This window comes from Mustela lutreola, chromosome 2, assembly GCF_030435805.1.
Source record: "Mustela lutreola isolate mMusLut2 chromosome 2, mMusLut2.pri, whole genome shotgun sequence".
Taxonomy (NCBI): Eukaryota; Metazoa; Chordata; class Mammalia; order Carnivora; family Mustelidae; genus Mustela; species Mustela lutreola.
Window position 1 is genome coordinate 89,462,781 of NC_081291.1, and position 19,905 is coordinate 89,482,685.

General features: G+C 34.9%; 1 protein-coding gene across 8 annotated transcripts in view; it reads left to right on the plus strand.

Moving 5' to 3' along the window:
* TBC1D5 (TBC1 domain family member 5) overlaps positions 1–19,905 on the plus strand; it is a 564,199-nt gene that overhangs the window by 26,276 nt on the left and 518,018 nt on the right. For 5 of the 8 annotated variants that reach the window (XM_059162522.1, XM_059162530.1, XM_059162525.1 and 2 more), the window contains exon 2: positions 14,435–14,493. The exons of the other annotated variants lie outside the window; for them this stretch is intronic. The gene's annotated coding sequence lies outside the window, so the exon portion shown is untranslated. The remainder of the gene's footprint in view (positions 1–14,434; positions 14,494–19,905) is intronic. 8 annotated transcript variants of the gene reach the window in all.

Genomic DNA, 19,905 nt, shown 5'->3' on the forward strand with positions numbered 1-19,905 from the left:
TATCTGATCTTTATTTCCAGCATCTTACTTATATCCATACTGATTCGGTCCCTGGCAGTCAGTACTGTCTCTTTTTCTCTTTTTTGAGGTGAGTTTTTCCATCTTTTCAGTCTCTCAGGAGAAGAATATATGAATGAGAGATGAAAATACTAAAGTGGTAACAACAACCCCAGAGAAATATACACTAATCAAGTCAGAAGACCCCTGAAACAGACAAAAAAAGAATGTAACTGATTGGTGAACAGAACAGAGTAATATACTGGATCTTGTGTGTATATTGGTCTGTTTGTTAGAAAACTAGATCCTAAAGTTGTAAATGAAGAAAAACTTATACATGTACACAAATGCAATGAAGGGATAGAATGTAACTGTAAAAATGAGAATTAAAAGACAACAAACAAAAAATGGAAAAAAAAAGGTATGAGGAAACAGCTGAAGAGAACAATAATACACAAAATCGTGGGTGTATTTTGGAATATTTGTTAGAAGAAATTGAATCCCAAAATTGTAAAGAAAGAGAAAGTTATGTATATACAATATAAAATTAAAGACAATGAAAGGATAGAATGTAACTGTAAAAATGAAAGTTAAAAAAGACTTTAGAGAGGTTATGAAATTAGTTGAAAAAGGAAAGAAAAAAAATTAAAATTGAAAGACTAAAGAATCATGAGGAAAAAAACCCATGAATTCTGTATATTGTTTTCCCCTAACACTGAAGTTTTGTATGTCTGTGTGACTGGGAAACTTATTCTTGGCCAGGATGTTTTTGCGGATCTTCTGGGTGAGTAGTTTGTTGCACTGATTCTCAGGTGTCTTTGCCAGGGCCAGTCCTGCACTGTCCTGCCTAGAGGTTAGGCTAAGTGGCCCAGGTGCTTTGTGTGGCTTTTGTTCCCTGAAGGCTTCCTCCTCAGCTTTAGAGGAGGAGAATGAAAATGGCGGCCTTCCAGTCTCCAGTCTTAGAGCCGAAAGCTCAGGGCCCCACTTCTCAGTGCACCCTCAGGGAAAAGCGATCAGTCACTCCTGCCTCCCTGGTCTTAGTTCACATGCCATGCTCCCCTGGCCTGTGACTGAGTGTTTTTTTAAATCTCAGGCACATGACCACGTTTTGAGTCTTGAAACTCTGCAGGATCCTGCTGCACACATGTGGGCTGCTGGTCCCAGGGGAGATAGGAGGGGCGATCTCATCCTGGTTCCACTGCCTGCTTGGCCTCTGCTTGGAGAGCCATGCCCCGGTTTGCAGTTTATGGGAACGCTGAGCTATAAGCCCACTCCTGGGTTTGCTGATTGCAGCTGGCTTTGCTGCTCTGATGCCTGGGAGCTCTGCTGCACTTACGTAACCCTGGTCATCCTGTGACCTTAGGGATTCAGAGACCACCTAGAATTCTGCCCTGCCTCACTACCTGAGTGCATTTCAGGCATTTCAGTGCATCCCTCACCAGAGCAGACATCTAAAAGTTCCAATTTTGTCCTCTGCTGCTATATCACTTTCTGGTGCTGTGTTAAGGAGGCTCCCTCCCCACCATGGTCTATCTCTCCCTATACTGCCCCACCTCCTACCTTGCAGAAAGTGGTTGCTTTTCAATTTGTATAGTTGCAGCTATTTTCTTAGATCTTCTGTTGAGTTTGCAGGTGTTCAGAATGACTTAATTAGCTATCTAGCTGTATTCCTGGGACCAGACAAAACTGAGGTCTCCTACTCCTGTGCCATCTTAGACTCCTCCCCATTTTTTAAACAGTTTTAACTGCTATAATTCACATGCTGATCAGTCCATTTATTTTAAAGTGTACAATTCAGTGGCTTTGAGATTTCCACAGAGTTGGTCAGGCATCACTACAATTAGTTTTTAGAACTTTTCATCATCCTTAAATATGGTTTGTGCTGCTTAGCCATAGGCTTTACCATTTCTGCAAAAAGGCTATTGGAATTTTGATAGAGATTGCATTGAATCTGTAGATTACTTTGAGTAGTATTTATATCTTAAGAATATTAAGATTTCCTACCCATAAACTTAGAATATCTTTCCATTTATTTAGGTCAACTTTAATTTCTTTCAGCAGTTTTCTGTAATTTTTAGTGTATAAGTCTTTCATTTCCTTGGGTAAATTTATTTCTGGTTGTTTCATTCTTTTTGATGCTATTATAGATGGAATAACTTTCTAAATTTTCTTTTTTGGGTCGTTCATTGCAGATACACAACTGATTTTGTGTGTTGAAATTGTACCCTGCAACTTTGCAGAAATTGTTTATTTGGTCTTCTGGTTTCTTGTGGATTCTTTTGGAATTCTGTTTTATATATAGGATCATTTCACTTGTGAATAGAGATAGTTTTACTTCTTCTCTCCGAATTTGGATGCCTTTGACTTTTTAAAATTTCATTGTCTAACTGTTCTGGCTAGAATTTCCAGTAAATTGTTGAATTGCAGTTGTAAATATGGGCATCCTAGTTTTTTCATGATCTTAGAAGTAAAGATTTCAGTCTTTCATCATAAGTATGATGTTACCCTTGGAGTTTTCATAAGTGCCTTTTATCCTGTTGAGGGGGGTTTCCTTAATTCCTGGTTTTCTAAGTGTTTTTTTAATAAAAGGGTGGTTTGAATATTAAGTGCATTTTCTGCCTCAGTTGTTATGATCATGTGCTCCCCCCCCCCATTCTATTAATGTGTATCACAATGACTAATTTTGTTGTGTTGACTCATCCTTGAATTCCTGGGATAAATTCCACTTGGTCTTGATGTAAGTCCTTTTAATATTCTGTTGGATTTGGCTTGTTAGATCTTAGTTGGACATTTTTTTTAAAGATTTTATTTATTTATTTGGCAGACAGAGATCACAAGTAGGCAGAGAGGCAGGCAGAGAGAGCGGGGGTGGGGTAGGGGGAAGCAGGCTGAGTGGAGAGCCCAATGTGGTCTTGATCCCAGGACCCTGAGATCATGACCTGAGCTGGAGGCAGAGGCTTAATCCACTGAGCCACCCAGGTGCTCCTGGTTGGACATTTTCTGACATATTCAGAGTATAATCTGTAGTTTTTTTTTTCATGTGAAGCCTTAGTTTCTTTTTGGTATCAGGGTAATGCTTGGTGCTTAGAATGAGTTGGGAAGTTTTCCCTTTTCTTTCATTATTTTTAAGAGTTTGAAAAGAATTGGTATTAATTCCTTAAATATTTGATATAATTCACTGGTGAAGCCATCTGGTCCTGGACTTCTTTATTGGTAGGTCTTTGAGGTAGGTCTAGTGGCTTAGGTTATTTGAAGTTTTTCTTTTTCTTCTTGAGTCAGTTTATGTAATTTGTGTGTTTCTAGACATTTATCCATTTCTCTGGGTTATCTAATATGTTGGCATAAAATTCTTCACATTATTTTCATATGATCCTTTTAACTTCTCTAAGTCTATAGTAATGTTTCTACTCTCATCTGTGATTTTTGTTATTTGTGTCTTTTCTTTTATAGCTAAAGATTTGTCAGTTTCATTGATCTCAAAGAACAGCTTCCGGTGTTGATTCTTTTGTGTCTCTTTATTTTACATCTGATCTTTATTATTTCCTTCCTTCTGAAAGCTTTGTATTTAGTTTGCTTTTCCTTTTCTCAGTCCTCAAGTTAGGTTACTGGTTTGAGCTCTTCTTTTTAATGTAGGCATTTACAATTATAACACCCATCTGAGCATGATCTTACTGTTTCCTGTAAGTTTTGATATGTTGTGTTTGTTTTCATTCATCTCTAATTTCTGATTTCTCCTTTACCAATTGCTTGTTTTGGACTGTATTAGTTTCCATGTATTTGTGAAATTTCCTTCTGTAGTTTAGTTTTATTACATTGTGTCAGAAAAAAGATAATTTGTGTAATTTCAGTGTTTTGAAATTATTGAGACTTGTTTTATGGTGTAACATATGGTCTTTCCTGGAGAATGTTCCATATGCACATGGATGAATATATTCTACTATTCTGTAGAGTGTTCTATATATAGCCGATTAGGTCTAGTTGGTTTATAGTGTTGTTTATGTCCTCTATTTTCTTATTGATCTTCTTGCCAGATGTTTTATCTGTTATGAGAAGTAGAGGATTGAACTCTCCAACTATTTATGTGGAACTGTTTATTCTTCAGTTCCACTGGACGCTTTTTTGTTTACTTTTACAATAATTACAGAAAAGAAGCACTTGCCTCTGCCATTTTGTTATGTGTTTCCTGTATATCTTACTCCTTTTTTGCCTCTCCATTACTGTCCTTTTTTGTGCGTTTAATTGATTTTTGTAGTGAATCATTTTGATTCCCTCATTTCCTTTTGTGTATATTTTTAGATATTTCTTTGTGGTTACCATGAAGATGACTACTAATGTTCTGAATTTATCACAGTCTAGGTCAAATTGGTACCAGCTTAACTGTAATGCATACAAATCTCTGTGCCTATGACACCTTTGTCCTCTCACCCTTTTTGTTTTTGTCTCTGGTTATGTCTTTATACATTGTATGCCAGTACCACAGATTAATAATTTTAAAAAATGTATTTTTCTTTTAAATCTTGTAGGAAATAAAAAATGAGGCTACCAGTAAAAAGTACAATAATAGTGGCTTTTTATTTGCCCATGTGTTTGCCTTCTTTGGAAGTCTTTATTCATATGGCAATGAGTTATTTTGTAGTGCTTTTCATTTAGACTAAAGCATCCCTTTAGCATTATTTGGGACCCATTATATGGGTCTAGTGGTAATGAACTATGTTAACTTTTTTTTTTTTTTTTTTTAAGTGGGCTCCACACCCAGCGTGGAGCCCAGAGTGGGGCTTGAACTTATGACCCTGAGATTGGGACCTGAGCTGATATCAGGAGTTAGATGCTTAACTGACTGAGCCACTGAAGTGCCTCTATCTGGGAATATCTTAATTTCTGTCTCATATTTGAAGGATGGTTTTGCCATATACAAAATTCTTGGTTGACAGTTGTATTAGGCTGGGTTTTCCAGAAAAAAGAGAATCAATAGGATATGTGTGTGTGTGTGTCTGCACACCCATCACGTGTGTGCATGCATGCATTTACTTAAACATTTGTTATAAGGAATTGGCTCAGGTGATTTTGAAGGCTGAGAGATCCCACAATTTGCAGTCATAAGATGGAGACCCAAGAAAGCCAGTGGTGGTCTTCTAGTCAGAGTCCGAAGGCCTGAGAACCAGGATTGCTGATGGGTTGTTTTGGTCCGAAAGTTGGTAGGCTCCAGATCTAAGCAGAACCAGTGTTTCAGTTCAACTCCAAAGGAAGGAAAGGACTATAGATCCAGCTCAATGCAGTTAATCAAGGGAGTTCATTTTTACTCAGTCTTTTTGGTCTTTGATTATCTGGTTGAGGCCTACCTACCTTGTGAAGGGGAATCTGCTTTACTCAGTCTACCAGTTCAGATGTTAACTTCAGCCAGAAACACCTACACAGACATATCTTAAATAATGTTTGATCAAATGTCTGGCCACTCTGTGGTTCAGTCAGGTTGACACATAAAATGAACCATCTCAAGGTTTCTTCTTATAGTACAAATTTGTTATCTTACTGCCTTCTGTCCTCCTTGTTTTCTGATGAGAAATCAGCTGTTAACCTTATTGAGGCCTCCCTGTACTTGATGAATCACTTTTATTGGGCTGCTTTCATGATTCTGTCTTTGGGCTTCATTAGTTTTATTAGAATGGGTCTCTGAATTTATTCTGCCTAGCATTCAACCTTCTTAGATTTGTAGATTCATCAATTTCATCTTATTTGGGAAGATTTTTCACCTCTTTAAACAGTCTGTTCCTTTCCTTTTCCTCCCTTTGGGACTCTCATATTGTCTGTGTTGGTCAGCTTGATGTCTCAGAAGGTCTCTTAGGTTCTGTCTTTTCTTCATTCTGTTCTCTCCTTCTCAGATTCAGCAATTACAAATACCCTAAATTCAGATTCATTGAGTTTTCTGCTTGCTGAAATTGCTCTTGGGTCAGTCTAGTGATTTTATTTTATTTTTTCCCATTGTCATTATGCTTTCAATTTCAGCATTTCTCTTTGGTTCTTTTTTATAATTTCTCTCTTTATCGATGCTCTAATTGATTCTATGAATTGTTTTTGTTGTTTTTTCTTATTTTCTTTAATCTTTTTAAGCATATTTTAGACTGTTATTTTAAAGCCTTTGTCTAGTAAGTATGATGTCTGGATTTCCTCAAGGATAGTCTTATCAATTTTCTATTGGATGGGTCATTCTTTCCTGTTTCTTCCTATGCCTTGTAATTTTTTTGTTGTTGTTGTTGATATGTTGATAACTGGGTATATGGATATTATAATGTTATAACTCTGTAAATCAGTAGTCTCCATTTTCCTCAAGGTTTTATGTCTTTTTTGTTTGTTAAAGTCTCCAGTAGTCCATTTTGTTGAGTGGTTTTTTTTTTCAAGTCTTTTTTTTTTTTTTTTTTTTTTGCAAAGACTTTATTCCTTGTCATGTGTGGTCAGATAATTCTCTCGATTTAGTTTGTGTTCATCCAAGTTTTGACAGACTGATTTGAGTGCCATAAACTAAAACAAAAACCAAATAGTTCTAAACAAATGGAAGAATACCTTTCCTGGGGTTTGTAGATTGACTGTCAGGGCAGTCCTTCACTTAGGCAGATTTGCACTGAGCCCAGGGGTCATTCCAAGCTTAGAGATCTCTCAGGTCTTTCCTTCCCTTCCATTATCTTCCCTTCCACTTATTTATTTATTTATTTATTTAGGACAGGGCAAGTGAGCACAAGTGGGAGGGAGGGGCAGAGGGAGAAGCAGACTCCTTGCTGAGCAGCAGCCTGATGTGGCTGAGCCCCTCCTAGGACTCTGGAATCATGATCTCAGGTCGTTTCTCAGCATGCATATTGTTGTCGGTGTATGTGTTGTCTTCACAATTTCATCTATACTCTTAATTTGTCAAAGAAATACTCTGCAGCGTTTGCTCCTGTGCCTTAGGTAATTTATTCTATGTTTATATAGTAATCTTTTGTTCCAGGCCTTTTAAAGTTGTCAGTTCTGCTTGCTATGTTTTCAAATGACTACTGGCTCTTCAGCTTGAGCTCTGAGTTAGGTGAAACAGAGATGAGCATCTTGCATCAGTCCTTCAGGTAGTACCCAGACAGGTGAGAATAGATATTCACATGAATTTGTGAATAAAATCTGTTCTGCTGTCTCTGGGAACAGGGTTCCATACTAGGAACATAGATTAAAGTTGCTGCTGTGCCAGGTTTTAAAATTGTCTTTTTCTTTATTTGTCATTTGCTTGGTTGTAAATCTTTATCTGTTTTCCCTAGTTTTAACAACTTGGTTCTGATAGTGCTTGTTTTTTGACATTTCTGTCAGGTGGGAGTACTTGAAGTTCCCTACCTTGTCATTTTGCTGACTTTGTTTTTCATTGTGGTTTTAATTTGTAATTTTCTGATGACTAACGATGTGCATCTTTTTAGGTGTTTTTTTGGCATTTATATATATTCTCTGGAGACTTGTTTATTTACATCTTTTGTCCAGTTTTTAATTGGGTTGTCTTTCTGTTATTGAATTTTGAGATTCTTTTTTTAAAGATTATATTTACTTATTTGACAGACAAAGATCACAAGTAGGCAGAAAAAACAGGCAGAGAGAGAGAAAGAGGAGGAAGCAGGCTCCCTGCTGAGCAGAGAGCCCGATGTGGGGCTCGATCCCAGGAACCTGGGATCATGACCTGAGCCGAAGGCAGAGGCTTTAACCCACTGAGCCACCCAGGCGCCCTGAATTTTGAGATTCTTTATATATTTTTGTATATTGAATACAAATAACTTATTAGGTAAATGACTTAGAAACATTTTCTTTTATTCTGTGGGTTGTCTTTTCACTTTGTTGAAGTGTTGAGCTGTACACTGAAGCACAAATGTTTTAAATTTTTAGTTATATTTAGTGATACTTATTTTTCCTTTTGTTACTTGTACTTTTGGTGTCATAACTCCAAACTCTACTTAAGAGGCAGGTGGAAAAAAACAAGAGAGTAAACTACCGGTATCTGCTATTAGAATGACCACTGGGTATGTACATGTTTGATTTTTGAATGCTGATTGTAGGTGTCAGTTGTGTGAAATTATGGTTAGGTTTCTCCTAGTTATAATCCATTTTACCTGTCATTATTTTCCCTTGGTCATTGTAGATGTTTTCTGTTACATCTATCCCTCATAGGGCCTTGTCTGAGAATTGATGCTTCAGCTTCAAGGGTAGGCCTCTAAAGCTTTGTAGTGTTTATAAAGTAGGACCATCGTATTCCTAGTACATATAGCTGTTGGGACCATAGATAGACCCCTGTGCTAACTTGGATAAGCAGCTTTTCAGCAATTTAGAATTGTTGGAAAGGAAAGATCCAAGTTAGATTCTGTTGGGTTCTTCTTCTAGACAAATGTGTATTACTGAGGCATGGACAACCATGGTTAGCCTATGGTCATAGAGAAACAGTGGAGGGGACTGGTGTGTAGAGAGCAAAATGAAGCCCACTTTCAGAGAAAAACTGACTGTCACCTTTTAGAGGCAGTTTAGTTCCAGAGGTTAGAATAGATTTAATTCTTGGCAGCTTTGTAATACCTGATTTCCAACTCCCACTGTAATTTCTACTTGTCAGTTCTGTGAAATACCTTTATTTTTTTTTAATGTAAGTTCTCATTTTGGGCTAAGTACCTTTGTATATGTTTTTGTTATTGCCACCCAGAAAACTTTGTCTAAGAGAGTGGCATGTTGAGATGAAAATATCCACTGAGTAAACAGAAGGGAGTGAGGAGACCATTTCATGTGAGATGTTGATAAAATTTTAACTTGTAATGCTGGGCAGTAACACAATGGTGATGATTATTTTTAATGTGGATTTGAGTGCTTACCTGTGATTTAAATTTAATTAGGCATCTGTTTTATATTGCTTATGTTCTTTGGTGTACAGGCTTTCTAATTTAAACAACTTTTCTTTGAAAATAATAGAATGAAAATAATTTAGTATTATCTGTAAAATTGAACATATATGTAACCTGTGACACAATTTCCCTTCTAGTTTGTAAGTCATATTCTTGTATGTGTGTACCAGGATATGTGCTCAAGAATGATTTGTTAGATGTATTATTTGTAGTAGTGTAAACTTAGAAATACTGAAATATACAGCATAGGAGAAAGGATGAAGTTGTGAGTACATTAACATGTTCATATAGTCATATATTGAAGTGTTATAGAGTAGTACAAATTAATGACCTATAACCACATATACTCACTCTGTTCATCTTAGACACATACAATATTTAGTGAAAACTAGTGTGTCTTCTCCGAAAAAAACACATACCCAGGCTTACCTTGGAAATATTTCTTGTTTGGTTACAGATCTCTTTAATAAGTAAATATTGCAAGAAAATAAGTCAGATGAATATTTTTGGTTTCTCAGTGCATATAATAAAAGTTTATACTGTTGGTGGCAATGCAAGTTGGTGCAGCCACTTTGGAAAATAGTGGAGATTCCTCAAAAAATTAAAAATAGAGCTACGCTATGACCTGTCACTTACACTGCTGGGTATTTACCCCAAAGATACAGATGTAGTGAAAAGAAAGGCCACATGTACTCCAATGTTCATAGCAGCAATGTCCACAATAGCCAAACTCTGGAAAGAGCCCAGATGCCCTTCAACAGATTAATGGATAAAGAATATATAGTCCATAAACACAATGGAATATTACTCAGCCATCAGAAAGGATGAATACCCAACTTTTGCATCAACATGTATGGGACTGGAGGAGATTATGCTGAGTAAAATAAGTCAGGCAGAGAACGTCAAATATATTGTTTAACTTTCTTGTGGAACATAAGGGATAACATGGAGGACATTAGGAGAAGGAAAGGAAAAAGTGAATCGGAGGGGGAGATGAACCATGAGAGACTGTGGATTCTGAGAAACAGTTTTAGAGGGAAAGGTGTGGTGGAATGGGTAAGCCTGGTGGTGGGTATTAAGGAGGGCACGAATTGCATGGAGCACTGGGTGTGGTACATAAACAACGAATCTTGGAATACTACATCAAAAACAAATGATGTACTGTATGGTGACTAACATAATACAATAAAAAAGTTAAGTTTATACTATATTATAGTCTATTTAGTGTGCAATAGCATGCCTAAAAACAATGTACATACCTTAATTAAAAAATACTTTATTGCTAAAAAAATTTTTATTGCTAGAAAATGTCAACTATTTTCTGAGCTTTCAGTGCGTCATAATCATTGATCACAGATCTTCATAAATAATAATGAAATAAGTTTGAAATATTGCAAGAATTACTAAAGTATGAGACAGACACAAGGTGAGCAGCTGTTGGGAAAATGGAGCTGATAAACTTGCTTGATGCAGGGTTGGTACAAACCTTCATTTTGTTTAAAAAAAGGGGGGGGCAGTATCTGTGAAGTGCAATAAAGTGAAGCACAATAAAATAAGCTATGCCTTGTAGTGTGATTCTTATTTTAATGGGGGAAGTTCAAAACAAGTTAAAAACTAAACAAAGTGTTTAATTATACAAAAACAGGGTAAAATGTTAAGGAAATGTGAAAGTATGATCAAGGGAAAAATTAGGATAGTAATTTCCTGTAGGGATGTGGGGCAGGTTATAATTGGGGATGAAAACACCAGGAACTTAAATATAATGTTCATATTGTACTTTTTAGGAAAGAGATGAGTTGATCATATTTATTTATAGATATCATATTTATTCTCTACACATATTGAATACCTCCTTAAACAAAGATAAAAACTTATAAATATGTTTGGTATAAAAAATAATATATATATATTTACAAAAATAACCATCATAGAAACAAACTCAGCATTTCTAAAACTGAAATAATCACAGTCTTTTAAAATCAAGTGTTCTTGGGGTGCCTGCATGGCTCACTAATTTGAGTGATAGACCCTTGGTTTCAGCTCAGGTTGTGATCTCAGAGTCGTGAGATCTAGCCCTGCCTTGGGTTCTGTGCTTAGTGCAGAGTCTGCTTGGGACTCTCTCCCTCTCCCTTTCCCTCTGTCCGTCTGCCTTGCTCACACACATTCTCATGCTTTTTCTCAATTAAAGAAGTCTTTAAAAAGAAATCAAGTGTTCTCTCCACACTTTGCTCTTTATTTGCCTCATACCATCTTCTCAGCCTCCAAGTCTTAAGGGTTACTCTTGACTTCTTTATCCTCAGATTAATTTATTGACTTAACTTACAGGTATTTACATGCTACAGATATTGTAATAAGCAAAATTTATAATGAGCATTTTCCTAAAATAAATGAAGCAGTCTTTATCTTTTCCTCTCTTGTAACATGAGGTTATTCAACAGGTTCTTTCCATTCCTATCAATACGCCTAGGTGAATCTATGTTTTCTATTTAGAGTCCCTGAATTTCAAGTCCTTACATGCCTGTACTGTTTCCTGACTGGCTTTCCTATCTGTATTCTTCCCTCTTTTTAGTTCATTCTTCTTCTTCTTCTTTTTTTTTTTAAAGAATAATTATTGGAGAGAGAGCACGTGAGTGAGCTTGCAGGAATGCCAGAGGGAAGAGGCAGAGGGAGAGCGAATCTAAGCAGACTCCCTGCTGAGTGCAGAGTCCATCAAGAGGGCAGATCCCATGATGATATCCCAAGCCAAAAATAAAAGTCGGACACCCAACCAACTGAGCAACCCAGGCACCCCTTAGTTCATTCTTCTTACTGATACAGGATTCATCTTCCTAAAGCGTTTATTGATCGTTTTTACACATTTCCTCAGAAACCTGGGGTACTAGAATGTTGAGGTACATTTTCTTTAGGTGGGGTACCAGTCTTCTACAAACTATTTTTTTTACCAGGGGTCCACACTCCTATTTGGGGCAGGAGGTTAGGGGGAGACACACAGGTACCTCTCTTACTGGTTGCTTCACCTTAAGGCGTGGGGGTGGAGGTGGCCTGCCTGATATTCTTACTCTTTGTGCTGCTGATAGCCTTCAGACTTCCGCTAGCTTCAAATAACATAGCTTTTTTGTATTTGGGATTCTCAGAGAAACTCCTGTATTTTGCAGCAAATGTGGTAGTTTTTTGTTGTTGTTGTTTGTACTTCAGTTAAGATTTTGTTTTCTGTATTCCTGGTATTCCTCTTAATTTCTGGTCTACCTTCTGGTTTTTTTAGTTTGGTCAGCACTGGAATCATTGTCAGTAGAATCAACATTTCATTGTGCCACTGTCTTAGACAAGGTTCTTTTGGTGCCAGTAACAGAAATTCATACAAGACTGCTTAGCCCAGAGTAGAATTTATATCAAAAAACAACAAAAATCATTTCATAGAACTGATGAGGGGGAATTGCAATTGATCTTTACAGGAATTTGGAAATCAGGGATCATGTATTTTAGATCTAATTTCTGTAGATTTGGTATGAAATAGGGAGGCTACAGTGTGAGTTGAGTCCACTATCTTGATTCAGTCTGATTACCAGTTTTAAAATCAGTTTGCTGAGTAGATTCCTTTATATATAGGAAGTTTGGTAGAAGATATTTCCATCATGGATGTCCAGTTGTTATCTCTAGCCTACTTTTATATGTAGATGTGACCAATTTATAAGTGTTAGAGGAGGAAACTTCTACAGGTGGGGGCATCAGTTGAAACACTTAAAGTATGCTATTTAAAGATCTTATTTATTTATTTGACAGAGATCACAAGTAGGCAGAGAGGCAGGCAGAGAGAGAGGGAGAAGCAGGCTCCCCACTGAGCAGAGAGCCCGATGCGGTGCTCGATCCCAGGATCCTGGGATCATGACCTGAGCTGAAGGCAGAGGCTATAACCCACTGAGCCACCCAGGTGCCCCAAGTATGCTATTTAAAACTCTTTAGGATATTTAAAGTTTTACAAAATGTGGACCAAAGATCATAGTTTTGAAGCTTCTAGAAAAAATAAGTTTTATGAAGTTAGAGTTAATTCAGAATACTAATACTAATCAATGTCAAGAAAAATTCACTTAGCAAAAAAAAAGGCAAAGTAACATGAGAAGGGTATAATGTACCCATTTACAGTTAGGGTTTTTATAATTTCTTGGAAGTAGCACATATGTACCTTTTTTCTTGAGTTGCAGTGGCAGTCTCTTTTGGAAAGTTAATGATTTTGCTGGAAATATTTAAATTGGTATGTTATCAAGTTCTGACAAGGATATTTGGAAATCAGAAGTATTATATGTTGATGGTAATATAAATTGATAAAGCTGTTCGGAGAATAGTTGTGCAGTATTCAGTAAAGTAGAAAATATACATGTATATACTTTCATGTATGCCTTAGAACAGTGTTCTCAACCAGGGCATTGTTACCTCTCAAGGGACTTTTGGTAATGCCTGTAGACCTTTTTGGTTGTCACATCTGTGGAGGCATCTAGTGGGTAGAGATCGAGGATGATGCTAAAATGTCCTACAGTTGACAAGGCAGACTCCCACAACAGAGGATTATTCAATCCAAGATGCCTGTAGTGCTGAGGTTGAGAAACCTTGCTTTAGAGAATAAAGTTCACATGTTTTTATATTGTGAACATAGAGGTTTGCTCAAGGATGTTCCTTAAAGCATTGTAATACTACAAAATTAGAAACACTCCAAGTGTCCATTAGTGGACAATTGGATAAATAAGATGTGGTCTGCATATGTGATACAGTACTTCATAATAGGAAGCTTCATTTTAGGGTATCATTCATAATAGTATTCCTATTATAAAGTAATTGGAAGTACTGAATCACATACTGTTGAAAGGAATGAAGTAGAGGCTCCTGGGTGGCTCAGTTGGTTAAGTGTCTGCCTTTGGTCCAGGTGGTGATCTTTGGGTCCTGGAATCGAGCTCCTTGGCTGACTCCCAGCTCAGCGGGGAGTCTGCTTCTTTCTCTCCCACTGCCCCTCCCCTCAACTTGTTTTCTCTCTCTCCCAAATAAATAGAGTCTTTTTAAAAAAAGGAATGAAGTATATCTATATTAGTAGATCACAAAGATAATGTTGAATGAAAAAAGCAAGTGTTTTTTGTATACCACTTATGGAAATTGAAAAAATACACAAAACATGACTCTTACTGCAATATGTAAATAAAAATGTAGAAAATGTAAAAGTACATGCCAGTTTCATGACAGTGGTTACTAATAATGAGGTGAAAAGAAGGAAATGGCACTAGGAATGATGAATAGTGGACTTTATCTCTACTTAAGTCTTTTATAAATATAAAGTGAAAAAAAGGTTCATATTTATGGACTTTGAATTCACAAAGTGAGTGCCATTTGTTATAAGTTCTGGTTGGGGAAATGTAGATATTTGTAATATTATTTATTTATTTATTTATTTTTATAGTTCCAAAATTTCTCAAAAAAAAAAAAAAAACTTCCCTAATGAATTCCATTTACACCTTTATCTACATTTGGGTTTCATGGCACTTAGTATAGCATGCTTTTTCTTTTTTCAGTTCTTTCTGCTCAAGAAGTTAACTTGGTTTCTTATGGAGAGAAGTATAACTATTTTAAGGTATTTGTTTATTTAATTTATTTTATTTTATTCGTTGTTATTATTTTAAGGTATTCGTTGTTTATTTTATTTATTTTATTCGTTGTTTATTTTATTTATTTTATTCGTTGTTTATTTTATTTATGTGTATAGTTGTGGAGAAGCTATATTAACTGCCATTAACCAGTAAGTTTGTGCTTACTTCACAAAAGTAAAAGCCATCAAAAAGAACTCCCAACAACTGTTTATTTTTGTGTATTAGAATATATAGAAATAATTGGGCTTTCAGGAGAAACATGAACTATTTCTCCTATTTGGACATTTTGTTGCACTGATTTCTTTTTATTGTAAAAGTATTTGATTATAATGGTTTAATCTTTTCAGTAAATATTCAGTAAATTAAATTTATCTAAGTGATTCTAGGAGCTTTACCCAAAAAATGTACTTTAAAATCTGAACTCACATTTTCTGAATAACTGAAAATTTTTATAAATGTTATTAAAGAAAGAAGATGGATATAATGTCCAATATATATATTTTGGAACATAAAGATCAATTTTTATATGTGATAAAATATATTCGTAGCAAAATGAAGTGGAGAGAGTGCATGACCTATAATTTTTTTCCTTAAAGTGATATTGTGTCTCAAATACAATGTAATTAAAAGTTATAATAACTACTCATGATACCTTTGAATTTAAATTATGTCAAATTAAATAATTTAGATTAAAATTGCATTTATAATTATATGAAAGTTTATAATTTTTAAACAAAAAGCATTTACTAAAAATTATCCCAAAGTTTAGAAAACTCACTAATTTAAATTTAAAAACTTAAAATAACCTTTAGTTAATGATTTTTATGTACTTTTCTTAGAACTTAAATGCAAAAATAATAACCCATATTTCCTTACATGTAAATGGCAATCCAATCAAAAGGTGACTGAAAATTAATGACTTTATTTTAAAAGATACAGTTCTTAAAATTTTAGATTAGCTATAATTTTTTTGTTAAAGGATTTAATACAAATGATAAGAATGGCTTAATTATAAAATTCATAAAGATAATTTAAATTCAGAATATTTAATTTAAGATAATTTATGCTCAAATGTATAATTATGAATAGTTATGACTTCTAACTATATAGAATTTAAAATAAGTCCTATAACCTTTTTAGATAATTTTCATAATTAGGTGAGAACAAGGCACGAACTATCTCCCATTTGATTTTCTTGCTAATATTTGCAATTTAATACTAGAGTTATTCCTTAATTGCTGAAAAGGAGTCATCTATAACATGGTTACTAATTATTTTTCTATAATACAATATGTAATTTTAAAGGTTTTATTCAAGAAATGAGTTGGTTAAAAACTTGTAACAGAACAGCTTATTAATGCTGTATATGTAAAGGTAGAGTTAATTCTTTGGTGGATGAAGTGTTTATGGAAAAGAATAGCTGATTAAACTTAGGAATTTATTAGAATTAATTTTCCTTCATGTGTAAATATCTGTACTCCTCCAATAAAGTCATGAGGTTCTGGTTTGAGCAAAACGGTGAGACCTTTAACTGTACCCTTTTTAGTGCTGGCTCTGTGAGGAAGTACTACAAACATTGTGCATTCTTTTCGAGTTGAATTTTAGGGAGATAATATGGAATGGGAGAGAATTAGCACAGTTATTTTAAAATAATACCCACTGCTGAAGAAAATTAATGATTGCCATTAGCTATTTTGGGTTCTGTTCCCAATATCCCATATATGAGTTTATTGCCTGTTCGGTCACTTATTGGGGCTGTTTTTGTGGGAAAACTTTTGATTCTCTGACTTAGGATGTAGGTATCTGTAATTTTAGTTATTGAATATCCCTCTAGTAAGCTCAAGGGGTGCAAAGTACTAACCTTTATTTTCCCCCAATTTTAAGCCATTTACAAATGTTTATTATGATGAATTTTGGCTTTGTGGCTTTTTATGGCTGCTGTAGAATTTGATTTGCTTTTACTTAAATATTTTAAAAGACTGTTATTTTTAGTATTGTCTTAAAAACTTATTTACCTGTTCACTTCCATGTTTTAAGTAAGGATCAGGAAGTACCAATGAAAAGCTTATAATTATGGGAACATTTTCTGCATATGGGTGTGTGTGTGTTTGTAGTGTTTGTATGTGTGTGTATGTGTATATGTATATCTAATTTTTTAAAGCCTGCCTTTCTCTCCACAGAGAAGACTTGAAGCAGCTGAGAATACGCACAAATTTGATTATAAATTTGAATAAAAACTCAAAAAGGCACTGAGGGATATTTCATTTTTCTTTGTATTGGAATGACTGGTGATTAAACTTGGTGTGGTTTATCAAAATTTTAAATTATAAGGGTGTGCCTGGGTGGCTCAGTCAGTTAAGCATCTGACTTTTGGTTTAGGCTCAGGTCATGATCTCATGGGCTGTGAGATTGAGCCCTGACAGACTCCACCCTGAGGTTGGAATAAGCTTGAAGATTCTCTTCCTCTGCCCCACTTTCCACTTGTGGGATTGCCAGTGTTGTGCTCTCCCTCAAATAAATAAATCTTAAAAAAAATTTTAATTATAAGGCCAAATATTCTCAGATCCTGACCCCTGAGTCTGGTTGAAACAATGCATTATAAAAAACCCAAACACCAAAACCAAAAAACTTCAGCCTGAATTTCCAGCTTAAATCCATTTTTATTCTAAACCACAAAGTTAAGGTGTTTTGTGTCTTTATGTGCTCCGGTATTAACTTTGAATCAATACGTCTATGGAATAATTTGGAGAAAACTTTCTCTTCTTTAAGGACCTAGCCCCTGAGCTTTTCAAAAGGCTTTCTGCCTTTCTCATCCTTCACTCACTTACCAGATGGATGTTTTAACTGCTTAGCCCAGTTTTACTTTCTTTTGAAATTATTTTTCTATATCCTGAGATGTAATACCATATGAATCATATTAAGGTTCAATGAGCAATTAAATTTTTAAAAATCTTGCTGAATTGTTTGAATTTAGTGGCACTGAATCAAATAGGTTAATACATCATTTCATTTCATTTATTTGTTATATATGCCTAGTGATTGTCCTTTTAGTTGCATGTGATGGAGAATGATGCTAAGTAGCAACTGTTGATTAGATTTTGGATATCTTTTTCTGTTTATATTGTTACATTTAATTTACATATCTTTTCTTGTATATTTTTTGATGCTGTTCAACATGTTCTTTCACTTTTTAAGCTTTTAGCCATTATTATATCTGTTATATAAAACTGAGGTCCCATCAGGTTATTGTGATACTTCAATTAGATATGTGTCATATGTTTGAAAAATGACCAAACATTTACAAAGGTATTAGTTATGATTCTTCATCAGGTGGTGTGATGCCTTAATTTCTGTTTTTCAGGTAGGTTTGAATTTATATTTGATTTCTGCCAGGTGTCTGGGCGGGGTCTTTTAAATGAACAGCATTTAGAAATAAAAGAATCTGTTCTGCTTAGAGGATTTGATAAGGTAAAGTATGGTGCAGTTTTATGTAGCTCACCTAACATTGAAAAGGACAGTAAATGGGAATTGGAATCCTGTTCATTTCAGTGTAATTTTTTTTTATTATGTTCAGTTAGCCAGCATATAGTACATAGTAAGTTTTTGATGCAGTGTTCAAGGATTCAGTAGTTGTGTATAACACCCAGTTCTCATCACAACCTGTGCCCTCCCTTAATACCTATCACCCGGCTACCCCTCATCCTCCTCACTTCTGGAGTCCTCAGTTTCTTGGAGTCCACAGTCTCTCATGGTTTATCTTCGTCTCTGGTTTGTTCCCATTTTCAGTATAATTGAAGGTATTTTTAGCCTGTGCTAATATAAAAATGTATTTCTTCTTGTTTCATAAACGTTATACATTATAAAAAAATAACTCTAATAAGCACAATTTTGTGTCAGTGTCAGTATGGACAGAGTTTGGTGTTTAGTGGAAGTATGAACAGAATGTTTCCACTGGGAGAGGAAATCATTAGCTCTTAAAACTTGTTCTCTAGCAACCTTCTTTACTGAGTTTTGTTTTGTTTTGGTTTGGTTTTGTTTATTTAGCATACATCTAGCCCAAGTTGTTTGTTTTTAAAAATAATGGTAGAAAATGCTAGTTAGGATTTGTGTTGGGGGAATTGTGGTGGTTAAAGCCTCTGCGCGGAGAGTGATTTAATAGATATGTGTTTAGCTGTATCTTTATTATCTTTTTTTCTTACATCTTAGATTGTCCAACTGTGTCTTCAATTAAGCTGGGAGATTTTCAACCATTATTTATTTGAATGTTACCTATAGCCTGTTTTCTCTTTTAATTCTTTTCTAATTCTTTTTCTAATCTTCTGATTCTAATTCTTTTTCTAATCTTGATCTACTTGTGTTTTAGAGCATTGCTACTTAAAGTGTGATCTTCAGGTCGTTGTTGGTCTACAAACTGATTTCGTTGGTCTATGAATTATGGACAGAAATTTGAAGTATACGGTTTTAGAAACTTTTAATAACAAGTTGATATTCCTGTGACATCCAAGCACAGATTTTTTTTGTTTTAAATTCACTTTTATTGAATTTTACAGTTTTTTTCTGCCATGGATTGACAATTTAAAAAATGGCTCTTCACAGATGGTTTCAGTATTATTTTGTTAGACCTTACTCTATTCTTTGTATTTTTAGCTGCTTTTACATATTTTTTTTTTCTGTATCTCTCTAAACTGAATTTTAGGTAGCTTTTAAATGTCTAATTCTTTTTCTACTTATATTATTTAACTTTTACCCTGAATTAAAACTATGTTTTTGATTTTTGGAGCATTTATTTAACTTGTATGTATATATTAAGCCCTTGTGGTATTTGGAATATCTTTATTGTATAATCTGTTCAATAGTTGAAATTTGTAGTCTAATCCTGCTGTCTTTTGTTCTTTTGTTTGTGTTGATTCATTCATTGTATCTAGTATCTTTGTATGTTTTGTGACTTTTTTTTTTTTTTAATTTGAGTAGAGTTTTTTGAAAGCTGCAGTATTCTTTGAGGTCTGGATTGAAGTTATTTTCTTTCACCAATAATTTACCCATGTTTCCCCCAGAGCTTGGGGTATATTAACAGTTTAAGAGTACTTTAAATGACATTGTCATATGAGATTTATTGGCTTATACATATAGTGTGTAGTCTGAGAACCTTTTTGAGGGTTACACTTTGTCCTTACTGTGTCAAAAGAGAATTTTGGGGTGGGTCTGACTGCAAGGGGTAACAGGAGGGAGATCTTTGTGGTGCTCTTAATCTGAGGATGTAGCCCTTTGGCATAAGAGCTTTATAGAGGTGTTTCCTTTTGATAGACTTTTAAAGTGTCTCCTGAGTGTGTAGGCATCAAAATGTAAGCTACATTTTGTGCAGTGGAATGCATACTCTCAAGATAAAAGGTAGATTC